Here is a 16,621-nt window from a genome sequence, read left to right on the forward strand (position 1 = left end):
ATGAATGGATGAGGAAATGGCCTGATTACTATGCATACTATGCTCCTGAAGGATACTTTGACCACTGTCCTTGCCTTGTGGATTGTGTGTCTGGCAGTATTCCTAGAAGGAAGCCATTTAAGTTCTTTAATATGTGGAGTAAGGTCTCAGATTTTCAGGAAGTGGTCAAGGTGGGTTGGAATTGTGACATTCAGGGGACTTATATGTTCAGGGTAGCCAAGAAATTGAAGCTGCTTAAGCCAATGCTAAAGAATTTGAACAAGCAGTTATTTTCTGACGTGGAGAGGAATGCTGATATTGCTTATGCTGCCTTGCTGGATTGTCAAAAGAAATTGCAAGCTGATACTGGAAATAAAATTCTTATGGATGTGGAGTATCAGTTAAGGGAGAGCTATTTGGTGCTTGCACAAGCAAGGGAGGATTATTTGAGGCAAAAATCAAAGGCTCATTGGGCTAAAGATGGAGATGATAATACTGCTATGTTTCATAGAATTATCCAACAGAGAAATATCCAGAATAAAGTAATGAGAATTGAGGATAAAGAGGGTAAGTGCTGTACTGATCCTGAAGATATTCTTCAAGCCTTTGTGGCTTATTATAAAGCTCTCTTGGGGGAGAATGGTAGCACTAGTAGTGTTTATACTCAGCTTGTGGAGAAAGGGGAGAAAGTTCATAGTGAGGATTGGGCTAAGCTGTGTGCCATTCCTACTAATGCTGAAATTAAAACTGTGGTTTTCTCAATACCTGATGACAAGAGTCCTGGTCCTGATGGGTACTCAAGCTGTTTCTTTAAAGCTAGCTGGGCTATCATTGAGGAGGATATGTGTAAGGCAGTCAAGGACTTCTTTTTCAGTGGGAAGTTGCTGAAACAATTCAATTGCACTAATTTGGTGTTGATACCTAAAGTTGATAATCCTGTGACTGTTAAAGAGTTTCGACCCATAGCGTGTTGCAATGTGGTTTACAAGGTAATCTCTAAGCTTCTCTGCAACAGGCTTTCTCAGGTGCTTCCATATCTCATTTCTCCTTCCCAATCTGCTTTCATTAAGGGTAGGAGTATAATGGGTAATATCCTTATTAGTCAAGATCTTGTTAGATTGTATAATAGGAGGAATGTGTCCCCAAGGTGTATGCTCAAAGTGGATTTGAGGAAAGCATATGACACAATTGAATGGACCTTTGTGAGGCAGATGCTGGTCAGTTTGAAGTTTCCTTTGAAATTTGTTGAGTGGATTATGCAGTGTGTGACAACTACTTCATTCTCTGTTGTGCTTAATGGTCAGACCTATGGCTTCTTTGCTGGGCAAAGGGGACTTCGACAAGGGGATCCATTGTCCCCTTTGCTGTTTACTGTGTGTATGGAGTACCTGAGTAGGTTGATGGCTGAGGCTAGAGGGTTCCCTGGTTTTAAATTCCATCCTCTTTGTAGAGGCATCAAGCTCACACATTTGATGTTTGCTGATGACCTGCTACTGTTTTGCAAAGGGGACATTAAATCAGTGACTATAATGCTGGAAGTTTTTCATTGTTTTTCTAATGCTTCTGGCTTGACCATTAGTAGTGAGAAGTCTGATATCATCTTGAATGGTATTGATGATGATACTGTTGGAGCCATCCTGGAGCATACTGGTTTTAAGAAGGGTTCCCTACCTTTCAAGTATTTGGGGGTTAAAATTTCACATAAGAGGTTAACAAAAACTGATTGTAATATTCTTGTGGATAGAATGGTCCATAGGATTAGAGGATGGAATAAAAAGAAGATCTCTTATACTGGTAGACTGACCCTGGTGAAAGCTGTTCTCTCTACCATTCACACTTATTGGTCCCAGTTGTTTGTTCTCCCAGCTGGAGTCATGGAGAGGATACAGGCTCTTTGCAGGAATTTTCTGTGGGAAGGAGGTGAGGACTACACCAAAGCCCCTCTAGTGGCTTGGTCTGTTCTTTGCAAGGGGAAAGATGAAGGGGGGCTAGGTCTGGTTGATTTGAAGACTTGGAACATAGCAGCAATTGGGAAGCTTGTTTGGTGGATAGCTAAGAAAAAGGATCATTTGTGGATTCAATGGGTAGATAAAATTTATATGAAAGGTCGATCTTGGCTTAACTATCAACCTACTGCTGCTAGCTCTTGGGCATGGAGGAAAATCTGGGAGGTTAAAACGAAGTTCCAGGAAGCATATAATCAAGGTAAGTGGATGACTGATGGGGATGAGTATACTATTGCTAAGGGATATGATTGGTTAGTTCAGAGTACACCTAAAATTCAGTGGCATAAGAGTGCTTGGAATCGGTTTAATATTCAGAGGCATTGCTTTATACAGTGGCTGATTAAGCATGAAAGGCTACTTACTCTTGATAGATTGCAAAAAATGGGTGTGACTCAGAGTACTACCTGTTACATTTGTGGCATGGCTGCTAAGAGTCACAAACATCTGTTCCAAGATTGTGTTTATGTGACTAAGTGCTACAAGGAGTTGTATACATGGCTAGGAGTTTCTGATCAGAGGAAGCAGCTGGTTTCTGCTGATAAAGTGCTACAGCAACGAGGATGGTCTGGATTTGTGAGGTTGGCTACCTGTGCTCTGGTGGTGGCTTTGCAATATCATATTTGGCAGACACGGAATCTTTGCAGGTTGGAAGGCATAGTACCTCAGCCAAGGACAATGTTGAAACGGATTCAGAATGAATTTAAGATGAGGTTGATGGCTGTGAGCAAAGGAACTATGAAACAACATGATCTGATGTGGTGTCAAAATAGGGGTCTCATGTAATTATTTTTTTGTAGGCAATTTTGAGTATGAGTATGTTAGATGTGGTAGATGTGAAATGGTTGTAATGGTGACAATTTTTGCCCTTTTTAGGGGATGAGCTATAATATTACTTACATTTCCACCAAAAAAAAAAAAAAACACGGAAATCTTTCTTCCGCAGGAGGAAACCACTTGGGAAAGGACGCAGTGCCTGCTGCGCCTCTTCCAAGAGACGCAGTGCCTGCTGCGCCTCTTCCCAAGTCCTTTTCTGCGTATTTTTCGTATCTTTTCGTATCTTTTCGAGATTCACTTCCAAAGTTTCCTCAAAAAACCCTACTTCTTCCGTGTGATTAGTATAAATAGAGACCTTCGGTCTCACATATTTCTCACGCGAGTGTCCGCCCTTCTTTTCTCCCTTTGCATTCTAGACCACGTTCTTACTTTTTGGCATCTACGTGCTTGAACTTTCGACCACGTAAGCTCGGATCCTTCTGAGTACCAGCCTCGTTTTGCATGACCGACAAATTTGACCAACTCCACATCAATCAACTTTAATCAATCTTATTCGTTTTCCTCCTAGAGGGCACTTTCGTCGTACATTCGAGTCGAGCATCACTAAACGTTAACTTAGTTCTATCTCGTTTCGTCAAACATGTAAGTCTGAGGGTGTAAATCCCTCTTTTATTTATTGTTCTTTATTTTTGTAATCACTATTGTAAGATTTATGTCGAAAATACGCTTAAAACCGATTTGTAAAACCTTATTTTAAAATCCCTTTTACGGATTATTAGAAGACAACCGTCGAGAAAGAACGCGGCAACTGCTGCGCCTCTTCGAAGGGACGCAGCACTTGCTGCGGCTCTTCGTGAGGCTGTCGATCCTGCTTCCTTTCTTCTTCCTTCGTTTTTTGTTCGTCCTTTTGTTTTGTTTCGCCTTCAATTGTTCATATTTCTTTTAACACAATAATTCTAATATGATAATTCTAACATGTAATTCATCATTATTTAATTCATCATTAATCCCGACTTAAATCCCTTATAATTCATATTTGCAGGTTTTCGTCATTAAAATCAAATTCGGTTTTTAGAAGTTCGATTCATCCATATTGAGTCTCGGGAATTCATCTTTGATATACTTTCATCTGTTATTCATCTCTCACCGTTATTAGTTCATCATTAATAACCTAATTAATTTAATTAATTTGTTTTGTTTGTTTAATCCATTAATAATCTTTTTAATCTTGTAAATAATTAGTTCAAATTAGTTTCATCCATGTTTATTGCTTTTGTGACCCTTCATCATATGTAAATAATCTGTTAATCACTTTCATCCGAGTCGATTATTCATAATCAATCATTAAATTAACCAACGAACATTAACGACTTGCAATTTCGGCTTCACAGCCAGAATCGAGCCAAGGAACGGACGCAGCAACTGCTGCGCCTCTTCCAAGGGACGCAGCTCTACTGCGCCTATTCCTGGCTGATTTATGTCCCTGAACTCCCGTTTTGCCTTGACCTAGTTTATTAGTTTACGTATTAATTAACTACTAATCGTATTATAACCCTAATTCCTGTTTGTTAATTTATTTATTTATTCTTTCACAAATCATCCGTTTAAAAGTATTTTCGACATAAATCGATTAATCCAATGTAGTTATTGTAATTTTTCATTATTGTATTTATTATTGTATTTCTTCTATTGTATCACTTGTATGCTTTCACATGTAATCGATTTAAATTTCTACTTCGACATCAATTGTATGTTCAATTACGTGTTAACTGACTTAGTCTAATTCTCACATGCTAGGATTAATCTATTTGTTTGTTGCATTGCATGCATATAAATCGACAATATATCGAGTATAGACAATTTCCCTAATCATTAGTAGAGGCCACTATCGAGGGGGCGGGATTAGGTGTTCGATCAAAAGAGCTTCCTAATACGTACCCTCACCCCTTACTCCAAATCTCTGTGAACATCCGTGTTCATTGGCATCCACGAGAGTCATTCTAGACATAGAATGCTAAGGGTAACGAGTTCTTGGAGTTCATGTCACTACTTTGTGTCTTGACATGACACGAGGTATTCGAATGGTTTCCAATTTTCCACAATAAATTGGTGGCGACTCCACAAATGCAAACGCTTGTTCCCAAGCGCCCCCGTGGGCCTGCGTCCACAATAATATGCAGCGAAGTTAAAAGATAAGCATATGACCCAAAACAGGGGTCACTTGATCGAGTTCAGCCTACTCGATCGAGTAGGCGAAGGTCAGACGCACGTATAAGAAAATACCAGGGCTACTCGGTCGAGTAAGGGTTACTCGATCGAGTAACAAGGGGTGCATCCAATCGAGTGAGGGCCACTCGATCGAGTACCCTACGCATTTCTCAACACTGTCCAATTTTCCACTACGCTAAATAAGACATCCAATAACAGTCAAATAATGCAAATTACCGTTTTTAAATAGAAACACGGGACCGTTATTGCAACGACCGTTGTTAAATATATACAACGGTTGTACAAATAACAAGCGACCGTTATATAACATCATGAACCGTTGTTAAATCTTAAGAACGGTATCAAATCAGTTGTCGTAGTTTACTATTGACAACGTCTTATCGTTCCAAAATCGTTGTTAAATATTATATTTGATAACGGTTCATTTCGTTATCTTATTTAATTGAATGTCAAAATTTAAAAACGGCTTAATTGCGTGCAAAACCGTTGTAATATTCATCTGTTGACAACGGTATGTAACCGTTATCTATTTATATTGATGAAATTTTGTCAACGGTTCTGCTTAAATAAACCGTTGTAAAATTTTTGAACTCGACAACGGTTATCGTTCGTTATCTTATATTTTTGGCGGTTTGAATGGGAGGGAAATATGTCAACGGTTATTTATCTAAATAAAATCGTTGTCAAATAATTGTTTGCAACGGGTTGTTTTTAACCGTTATCGTTTTTATTTTTTTTTATTTTTTTAAAAATGATTTTAGCCTGTTCTAGCAGCTGCTGAAATGCTATTTTTTCTGCAGCGTTTGTAGCAATTTCTTTGAAATGCTATTTTTCATTTCTTCTTGAAAAATAGCATTCAAAGAAATTGTGCAAAAATTCAATCATGTATCAAAATATTACACCCCACAATCAATTAAACCCAGCTTAAAAACAGTACAAACAGGATGATCAACACCCAAAACACAACTGCTATTGAGAAAACAAAAGAAACCAATACACAATGGATCTATATATACACACTCGTACATAAAGAATGAGAAAACTATTGAGACCTAGCTAATAAAACAACATAACTGGCCCACATATTTCTCATCTGGTTGATGTCCTCTGGCAAATATTCCGGGGCTTTGTTGAGTATTTGTTGAAAAAACAATTCAAAATATACATAATCAAAATAGATGTAATACATGGTGGAAGTATACAGAATTGAACTCAATTTACGTCTAAAATAGTTTTTAAATCACACTAACCCGTATCGGAATGGTAGATAGTTTTCTGTGGATAACCTCCCACATGGACTGGCAAACGTAAAAACAGCATTGTTTGTCGTCTGGTGTTTTAGGAGACTATTATATAAATCACACATAAATCAGCTAAATTAGATAATCAACCTCTCGCATAAACATTAATTAAATGATACGAGTAATTATTAAGAATACACTTACTAATGGCGTGATAAAATTGGGAACAACGTCGCTTTCATATTTCCCAAGTGGACATAATCTTTTTTTTGCTTCAAAAACACTAAATCATAAATATACACACATGCCATTATTATTTGCATATATATGTCTCAAGTCATACAATAACAAATGACATTATTGAAGGTTGTAAACTTACTCAGTTATCATCCTTACACAACTGTTAGAGGGTTTGACTTCGCGAGAGTCAATCTAGTACACTATTTTTGTTTCCACTTGGATTGCCAGTAGCACCCAATGCTTCCTATTCAATTTGGGACATTGAACTGTTAGTTCATTTACTCGCATTTAAGCATGTTAGTAATAAATTTATAGAACTGTGATTCATTACAATAATCACGTACTATACATACATATTCTCATTGTAGGGGGCAAGCCATAGTTTTTTGGACGACATCAACCGACGAGCGATACTATTGATTTGTTCTTCGTATGAAATTCTGTGCACAGAGAACGCCTTAGGACTCAAGAATCCGTAGGCGTGAAATGGGACCTTCCACACAGCGATCTGATTGGAACAAAGAATGTTATTGTAATTGATAATTTAAACAAACATCATTATTCTTAAATGAAAACGACTAAATAGTTTTATTAATAAAACTTGCTTCATCCAAATCAAAATGTGAACAACATCTAAATTGTCAAGGCCAACGAATTCCATCAGTTGCTTCTGGTCCAGTACGGCTACATCAGCTGCGCCCATAATTTCCTGTTCAATGCTAATCATGACTACATCCCCTCTAGGTGACTTCTTTACAGCCAGGTTGTGCAAAGCCATCAGCGAAGCAGTTTTCATATTTTTCTTATAGTCACACCATTCATAATAAGAATCATAAGCAGGCTTGACTGCAACAACTTCCGTTGACGTAGTAGTAATTGCTTTAGCTGCTGCCATGGCTTTGCTTAACTTCTGCAACTATAAAGATTAAAGTACTTACGATGTGTTAATATTCGTACCCTAATATATTTAAAGAACAAGTAATAATTAACGTCTGCGTATAGGTACCTCGGGGATGACAACATTGATGAGGTTGTTATGCCATTGCACATAAGAGCTCAGGGCTTCTTTCAAATACGTGATTTCCTCAGTAGGAAATGGTACTTGTACTTCTCCATACTCGTCTTTATATAATTGGGACACTTCCACTTTACTGAAATTGTGACGAAGGGCTATACCATGAACCTTAACTTGTTGAAGCCGGTCGTAAGCGAACACTTATCCCCTGGCAACAACAACTTTCTGTTTCCCCTGTAAATAGAACAGACGACAAGGCACCTTGCAATCGCCCTTCACGACAGCTTTGATAAATTAGTACACATACATTCACTACCTTTAATAAATTTCATAAGTAAAAAACGTGTACTGAGATGAATAATTATAAACTAGCAGCTAATACCTTTTTCGGTGTAGAGAAGAACGTCTGATCATCAACTACCTCAATCTCTTCCTGTGTCACGGCCTTACTGGCTTCCTTTTCCTCTTCAACTGCCTGATATCGATCCTCGGCTCCCACCTGAGTCTCCTTTGCCATTTCCTTCTCCCTTGCCATGTCCTCATCGGCTTCCTTCTGTACATTAACATTTGTCCATATAACACGTACTGATTTTCCAAATCATATCACATTGTATATATATAAGACATAAATATTATTACCTCTTTTTCCTCCTCCTCATCCTCCTCCTTCTCCTCCTCCTCCTCCTCCTCCTCCTCCTCCTCCTCCTCCTGTTCCTCCTTCTCCTCCCATCTACTTCCTTTATGACCTCTTGAACCATATCCAACTCTTTTTCTGATGGCTTTTCCCCAGTTTCCAACATTCTCATCATCAACCTTGCTATTTTATGTAGCTGTGTAGTAGGATTAATGTCAGCATATATAATTATAAATTACGTTGGTTCAAATACAGTATTTATAGATTACCTTCTTGGAATCATAAATACTTCTAGTAGTTTTCCCAAAATACTTATTGATACCAACATGCGTCGATACTGAAGTAAAGGTAGATCTATATACTTGACATATTCATATATGTTTAATTTAATTTGTCATAAAATTAATTAAATGATCTTATGCATGCAAACTAATGAACAAAATAAAGAGAGAATCTTCATCTTACATTGGAAATTTGGTTTATATGGGCACAAGAGAGATCACCTTTCTCTCTTGTTCTTGAGCTTTCCTTTTGGAAGCACTAAGATCCAAGTGTAGGATCTCTCCCAAAGCTTTATACCCAAAGCACACACTTAATTAAAATTAATATTATAAATACTAGATAATATTAACTTTGTAGAAAATTGACCCAAAATAATTTTGGTTTTACTCCCAAAAACCGGTTAGGAGAGGAGAAGAGGAAGTGAAATATTTTTATCTCTCTTAAAATATTTTTGGTGGATGAATGAATATTTTTTAATGCACTAATCTATAAACTAGTGCAAGTAAAAATATAAAGCAAAAACTCTTGGTTTGGCTCCATGAGAAACCGGGTAAGGGAAGAGGAGGGAAGAAAAGAGAGCCAATGCATGCTCTTGTTTGTCTTTACCATGTAAACTAGGGTTGCATGGCTAGTAAGGTAAGTAATCATTATGTTTACCACTCATATTATAAACACAATATTATCCTTAATCCTCCTCTCTAATTTCGGCACCTTCATAAAATGGAACCCATTTTATTTTTGTCAAACTTGTCTTATGTCACATGTCATATGTAACATAAATTTTTTATGTATTTTTAACATATTAAAAATCAACGTATTAATAAAAATACGTCATATACAAAAATCGACTTAGTAATTCATAATTACTTGTACCAAAATATTTTACCAATTTATAAATCACAACAACTTGTATTTATAATTATTCATTCGAATTCAATTGTTTCCTTAAACAATAATTTCATCCGAGCAATGATACGATTCGATTACTCAGACCGTATCTCATTTAATCAATTCCAATGTGATACGTAAATTTTACTTCCAAAATCGTCCGTCAATTTTCAAGTAATTTAATTAACTCGTAACGTTATACGATTAATTAAATGATCAATTAAGAGTGTTGCCCTATAGGTATGACCTAGGGGATCAACTGATCACTACCGTCGCACGACAGTAATGTCAAACTCTAGTCAGCCAATTATTACCGATATATGTTGATCAGTTGACAGTAAAAATTACTTCCAATTGTATTCATTATAATGAGACTTAAGCATGTGATCATCATGATCAACAGTCGTGATCGCATTATTGTCGGAGGACACATATTCCAACAATCTCCCACTTGTCCTCGACAAGTGTGCGTCCCCAATTCTCTTGTCCTATTACTATCTCCCACTCAATGCAAGGTGTCTTTCAGGTCGTACTTGCAAGTGATCATATCGAGAGTGGTTTTCTCGATCTGGAGAATAACTGATTGACCGGATTTATCCACCATGGATACATTCCGAGCGTGGCCACGCATTTCCAGTTCATTACTCCTCGAGTGGCCCTGAGATATTGTTATAACCCTGACTAGGGGTGGACAATTCCTATCGCACTCATTCCCTTGAACTAGCCACAACCATCATAACCCAAAATATGCCCATTTAACCCCATTTATGAAGGTCGTAGTAACACAAATCAAAGTTAATCTGAAACTGTGCCATCTTAGGCGAACAGTCTTTAGTCAAAAGAATCGACTCATTTGAATACTATAGCAGCTCTCGCCACGACCAGGCTATATAAATTTGCCAGAACTCTATAAGCGGTCATAAGGCCCGACAAAATGTTCCTAACGATGCCTATGTGATCGACTAGTCATCTCACATGACTCTATGGCACTTGAACTTGCCATCAATCGCATCACACTCTAGTCACTTCGAGACGTCACCTCATGTAAGTAACTATGGGCAAATACAATGTTAATCCACGTTCACTTTAACGGGGTTCAATTGTCTCCACAACCCGTTTGGATATAACAATGTACAAGGTGAGTTAATAATAACTCAAACGACAAATGTCGACATCACACTCGGGTAGTCAATACCATATTACAACCTTGTGATGCATATCGTAAGTGTAAACACTTATTGATTGCAATAGAAGTTTAACATGCCATGTGTCCATGTGTTCAAACTTCTTAATCGTATTATCCTTTATATTCATGTTATCACTCATAGCATGAACCTTACCAAGTACACATCAAGGTTCCGGACCTCGGTTTTGGTTCTTTATCTTGAAAGAACTTCCTTATCGATTATCACATAACGAACGAATTTGTGGTGAATGATATAACTTGTACTGATCAAGTACTCCATCCACACACAATGCACTAGGTACATGTTTTGTAGAGTCTTGCAACAATTTGTCAAGATGATTAGCCTAGCACTTCTTACAAGTCCTAGCATAGTTAGGAAAGATTAGTTTTGAGTAACTTCTTATTCAACTAAGTATCTTTCCAAAACTTCTTATTTCTTCTTTTAAGCTTGAAAGGCTTGGGATTCTCATAAATCCTTACATGTGCTCTGATTTTCATTAATGTGTGCAACCTTTTGACACACAACAGAGTATTCTGTCAAACACTGAAATTGCTCATCGGATTCTCCTCGAGAATTCATGACGTTTCTATTATGGCTTACCAATGAATCATCATGCTCTTATGCATATGATTCACCATTGGACATGCGCATGATTATTCTAATGGCGGAAACATTAGTTACAAATAATCATGAGATCAACCGTTCATAGGTTCAATGAACGACCATGACTGCTAATGGCAATTCCATTTTCATCTATATGAATAACCTATGTGTATGCTGATATGATGTGTATCCTCTTAATACTAATCCAATATTTCTTGTCGTAATTGGATTCATCATAGTCCAAATTCATCCAGAATTGAAAACTCAAATACTTCTTTGTGAAAGAAGATATTAGCTCGTCATTCCTAATGAGTAATGAGTTGTAAACATTCAAAGGATGATAGCTCCCACTAAATTCCATGTCTTCACATGATAATTTCTAATGCTCCCACTTAATTCTACATGTTTCGAAATTGATTACTCAATTGAACACATTTCAAAATTTGGAATGTATGTTGCTTTGCAAAGTTATTAAGATGGAACCATATATGTTCTCATCATATCCTTTCAAAATTCCTATTTCGAAGAGGTCTCATCTTAACCTTATGGAAAGAGATTTTAAATCTCTAACACATTCATGTCATAATGATGTGTGGCAATGTCATTTATTAAATATAAGTAATATCTAATACACATCCTTCAAAATATCCCTTTTAGAAGGAGGTTTTAACCAATTCATTTTCATAATGAGGTTAAGTAATGACATCTGCGTGGTTTAAAACTTTGGCTATTGAAGATATCGGTATATCAATCCTTGCAACCTCTAGTCATAAATATCGCTTATTACTAGGATGTTACATTGATTCATTTAGGCTCTTAAGTAAATCTCAAGGTTGAAACTATTGGTCAAACTTTTTCATAAACTTAGTCAAAACTCTTGTTAAGACTTTACATTAGTCATTTTGTTCCAAAACTTTCTTTTGGTCTCCTCGTGTAGTTATCTTGAGAACATACTCTTATGATTACTTCACTTGGTCTCTTTAGTCATATAGAACTTACTTGAGACCATAGATCTCATCTATTGGGTATACTATATAAATAGATATACCTTCATTCAAATCATTCTCTCTTGCGTAGATCTCATTTACACAATCTTATCTTGGTGTGAGTTGTGTCCTCATTTTTCTCCCACTCTATCTTTAGAATAAATACACTAGAGATTCAAAGATAGCATATGAGTCACAAATAATGACGTTGAAGTTATAAGGAGAACTATCTCATAGATTGACTAATAGTTTTAGATTTCGTAAGTGTACTTGGTGATTGACATTCCTTTAAGAGAGTTCATAGACTCAAAATCACTTTATAAATGATCATACACAAGCCTTAAGCATGTGGACATATAATGAAACCCGTCATTATATTTGTCTATTAGATCACTTTAAGTTATATGTTTCCAAGAATAAGCATTTAAACATGAATTTTTAGAGCAAAAGGATAAAATGATAAAACGGGTGACTTGGGTTGCAAACCAAGCCACCATTATCCAAAATACAACCAATTATCCAAAATACCTTTCCATGTCGAACACGGAAACTTAAGGTTCTAAAATTCAAAACATGAATAAAATAAGACAATAAAAAGCGAAGCTCCATGAAAGCTATTCCTAGCTCCTTGATGGTTTCTTAAGCTTGCTTTTCTTTTCCTTTGTCTTTGCTTGGTGGAGGCCCTATTTACAATAAAAAGGGAGATACATTATCACAACTTTGTATCACAATACCATAGTTGAATTAGAAACATAAAAGAAAGGATAGTCATTTACCTACTGGAGTAATCTTTCCAACCTTAATATCACCAAGATATTTGGAACAATTTCTTTTCCAATGTCCCATACCATTACAACAATGGCATTTATCAAAAGGACCCTTCTTGATTTTTGAAGTGCTAGCTTCACAAGTCCTAGCTTTGGTGAAAGTGGGAGCTTGCTTCTTACCCTTCCTCCCAGTCTTCTTGAACTTCCCCTTACTCTTAGTGCTTATGTTAAGCACATCCTTGGGTGGGTTCACATTTAACCCCATGTCCCTTTCGGCTTGCACAAGTAACTTGTGCAATTCTTCAAGAGACACATCCTTATCTTGCATGTTAAAATTCACCCGGAATTGAACATATGCTTTGACTTTGGACAAGGAGTGTAGAATCCTATCTACAATGAGTTCTTTGGGGATTTCAACCTTTTGAATTTTCAAGGTCTCGACAAGCTCCATAAGTTTGAGCACATGAGGGCTAACCTTTTGGCCCTCTTTGAAGTCGAGATCAAAGAATGCCGCGGCCGCCTCATATTGGACGATCCGCGGAGTTTGTGAAAACATTGTCACAAGCTTGGAGTAAATCTCATTAGCATTGCCCATTTTAAAGGCTCTCCTTTGGAGATCCGCCTCCATCGCAAATATCAAGACATTTTTCATTGCGGCGGACTCCTTTTGGTAAGCCTCATATGCTTCCCTAGCGGCGGCGGTCGACCTAGTAGTAGGTTCGGGAGGAGAGGCCTCGGTAAGGTAACGAAGCTTTTCGTCACCTTGGGCGGCTAATTTGAGTTGGGCATCCCAATCGGAGAAATTTGACCCATTCTTTTCAAGTTTACATCGATCCCTGAAGGATCGGAGCCATGATGTATTAGCGAGAGGCGTGGCGTTAGGGGTTGGTGTTGCCATTTGTTATGAGAAAAAGAAGTGGTCTACAAAACAAAATAGAAGGAGTAAAACAAATGTCGTTTTAATAATAATACTCGTAAAAATGTATAATTTAAACAAGTTTTATGCATTTTTCTAGTGACCTCTACCCAACTAGATAAATGATTCCAAGACCCAAATTCATATCGACTTAGGCACGGTATGGCCGATGAAACCTTTATCAATATAACTCGGTGGATTAACGTTTTAATCGATTCTACTTTTAGAACTCTTGGTCGCTAAAATTACTCTAATAATTATCTTTAGCCCAAAACACATCCGACAAGGGCACGGTATGGCCGATGAAACCCTTATCGAAAAACTTTTGTTGAGTTCAATCCAAATTTCGAATAAATGTGTCCATGATCCAAATCCACATCAACTTGGGCACGGTATGGCCGATGAAACCCTCATTAACATGAACTCGGTGGATTAACATTCATCACCCACTTCCCCTACGTAACAAGGTTTGTACCCCGGTAGGGCCGAGTGCACTCCCTCGCGAAATAGGTTTTCATGGTTTCTACTATTTGGTAAGGCTATGTCTCAATTAATTGTTTTAGCGAGAGGTCATGTCAATTTATTATCTATCACATTTCAAGTGAACTAAAGCGGTGAACTATGATAATTCTAATTGACACGGTCGATAAACTCGATGAAAGAAGATGCATGTGTTTAGTTATGGCGATTTAGCGATGCATGTGACATATAAATAAAATGCAAACATAAAATAAATCCTAGTATGGCCTTCCTAAAAAAGAAAAACTATTTAACTATTACATATTCGGAAACCAACTCCATTGGTCCTTTGAACTTCGGTTGTGGCACGCATCTCGAGGTAACACCGTCTTTATGTATCGCCATCTTGAAGAAATCCGTCTTGGGGAACTCCGAGATAAATTAAAATACATAGCAAATTACATAATTTCCTATTATACATTTGTAACTAAAATAAAATAAATCTATTAAATTACAAAACGGTGATACGAGATCCCAATAAATTACAACCGAATCGATATTCCCATACATTTCGGGAAATACCAATTAAAAACTAAGGCCAGACTAAGTAAAATTACATAATTCAAAAATTACATAAATTAAAATTATGACAATCATAAAGAAAATACAGCATTATAATATGTATGAACATGCCCAATTTTATGCTAAATCGCCTTTAATTAGCCAATATCGTATATTACTCGGTTTTTACGGATTTGCGTGATTTCAACATTTTATAATCACCAAAAATTACATAAATTCATATTTATGCATAAGTTAATTACCCTAACCTCTTAGGATTCAAAATTTAGTCTTCACTAATTATTTGACCATAATTAACTCATATTTCTAAAATTGTTCATTAATGGACCAAAAATACAAAAATAAGCTATAAACTTCAAATAAATCACAAAATTTCAAATAAATTTGAAATTTGAAATTTAAACTCATGAACATTCTGGAAAAATACCATGACACTCATAATGTTCAAAACTTAGGTTAAAAATTTCGAAATTTTTTCCGAAAAAACAATGTTGCGGTTTATCGGATTTTAACAAAATAAACATAAAAACATGAGAAAAAATATATTCATTAACTTTTCAATTTTAGATCTGAAAAAAGATAATAAAATGCAAAATTGGACGTTTTTCCTTAGTCATAGAGTATGTTTTATCAATATTTCACTAATAAAGTCACTATTCATGCTATTTTTCTTCAAAAATCCATAAATCATTCAAAAAGACTTCACTATAGCCTATTATTTTATAAACATCTTGTAAAATTTCATGTGACAACATACTAAATTTCTATGACCAGATTCGAAATTTATCTCATATTAACCTATTTTTCACTTAAATCCGATTTTAATAATGAAAAATCCATTTTTCGAGCATAAAAGTCCAAAAATTATGAACATTTACAGGTTATCTCAAAATAATATATGTGACAATATATCCAAAAATCACGGGAAAATTCGAAGTTTAGCTATTTTTAGTCCAAAAATGACATTTATACTCATAAAATCATATTTTAATGCCATTATTATGTAATATGAACAATAAAAATCCATAAAATAACCAAAATATCCTAAAAACATTTTAGGACCAGAAATTTTAACATGCATGAAGATTTTCATGATATATCATAATAACACAAATTTTACAAATTTTATATGTTATTCTTATAACTCGGAAAAACTTTTAACCGATTTGCATGCAAACAACCATGGCTCTTGATACCGATTGAAGGAAAGGTAGATCTATATACTTGACATATTCATATATGTTTAATTTAATTTGTCATAAAATTAATTAAATGATCTTATGCATGCAAACTAATGAACAAAATAAAGAGAGAATCTTCATCTTACATTGGAAATTTGGTTTATATGGGCACAAGAGAGATCACCTTTCTCTCTTGTTCTTGAGCTTTCCTTTTGGAAGAACTAAGATCCAAGTGTAGGATCTCTCCCAAAGCTTTATACCCAAAGCACACACTTATTTAAAATTAATATTATAAATACTAGATAATATTAACTTTGTAGAAAATTGACCCAAAATAATTTTGGTTTTACTCCCAAAAACCGGTTAGGAGAGGAGAAGAGGAAGTGAAATATTTTTATCTCTCTAAAAATATTTTTGGTGGATGAATGAATATTTTTTAATGCACTAATCTATAAACTAGTGCAAGTAAAAATATAAAGCAAAAACTCTTGGTTTGGCTCCATGAGAAACCGGGTAAGGGAAGAGGAGGGAAGAAAAGAGAGCCAATGCATGCTCTTGTTTGTCTTTACCATGTAAACTAGGGTTGCATGGCTAGTAAGGTAAGTAATCATTATGTTTACCACTCATATTATAAACACAATATTATCCTTAA

The sequence above is a fragment of the Silene latifolia genome, chromosome 7 (assembly GCF_048544455.1).
Source record: "Silene latifolia isolate original U9 population chromosome 7, ASM4854445v1, whole genome shotgun sequence".
Classification (NCBI taxonomy): domain Eukaryota; kingdom Viridiplantae; phylum Streptophyta; class Magnoliopsida; order Caryophyllales; family Caryophyllaceae; genus Silene; species Silene latifolia.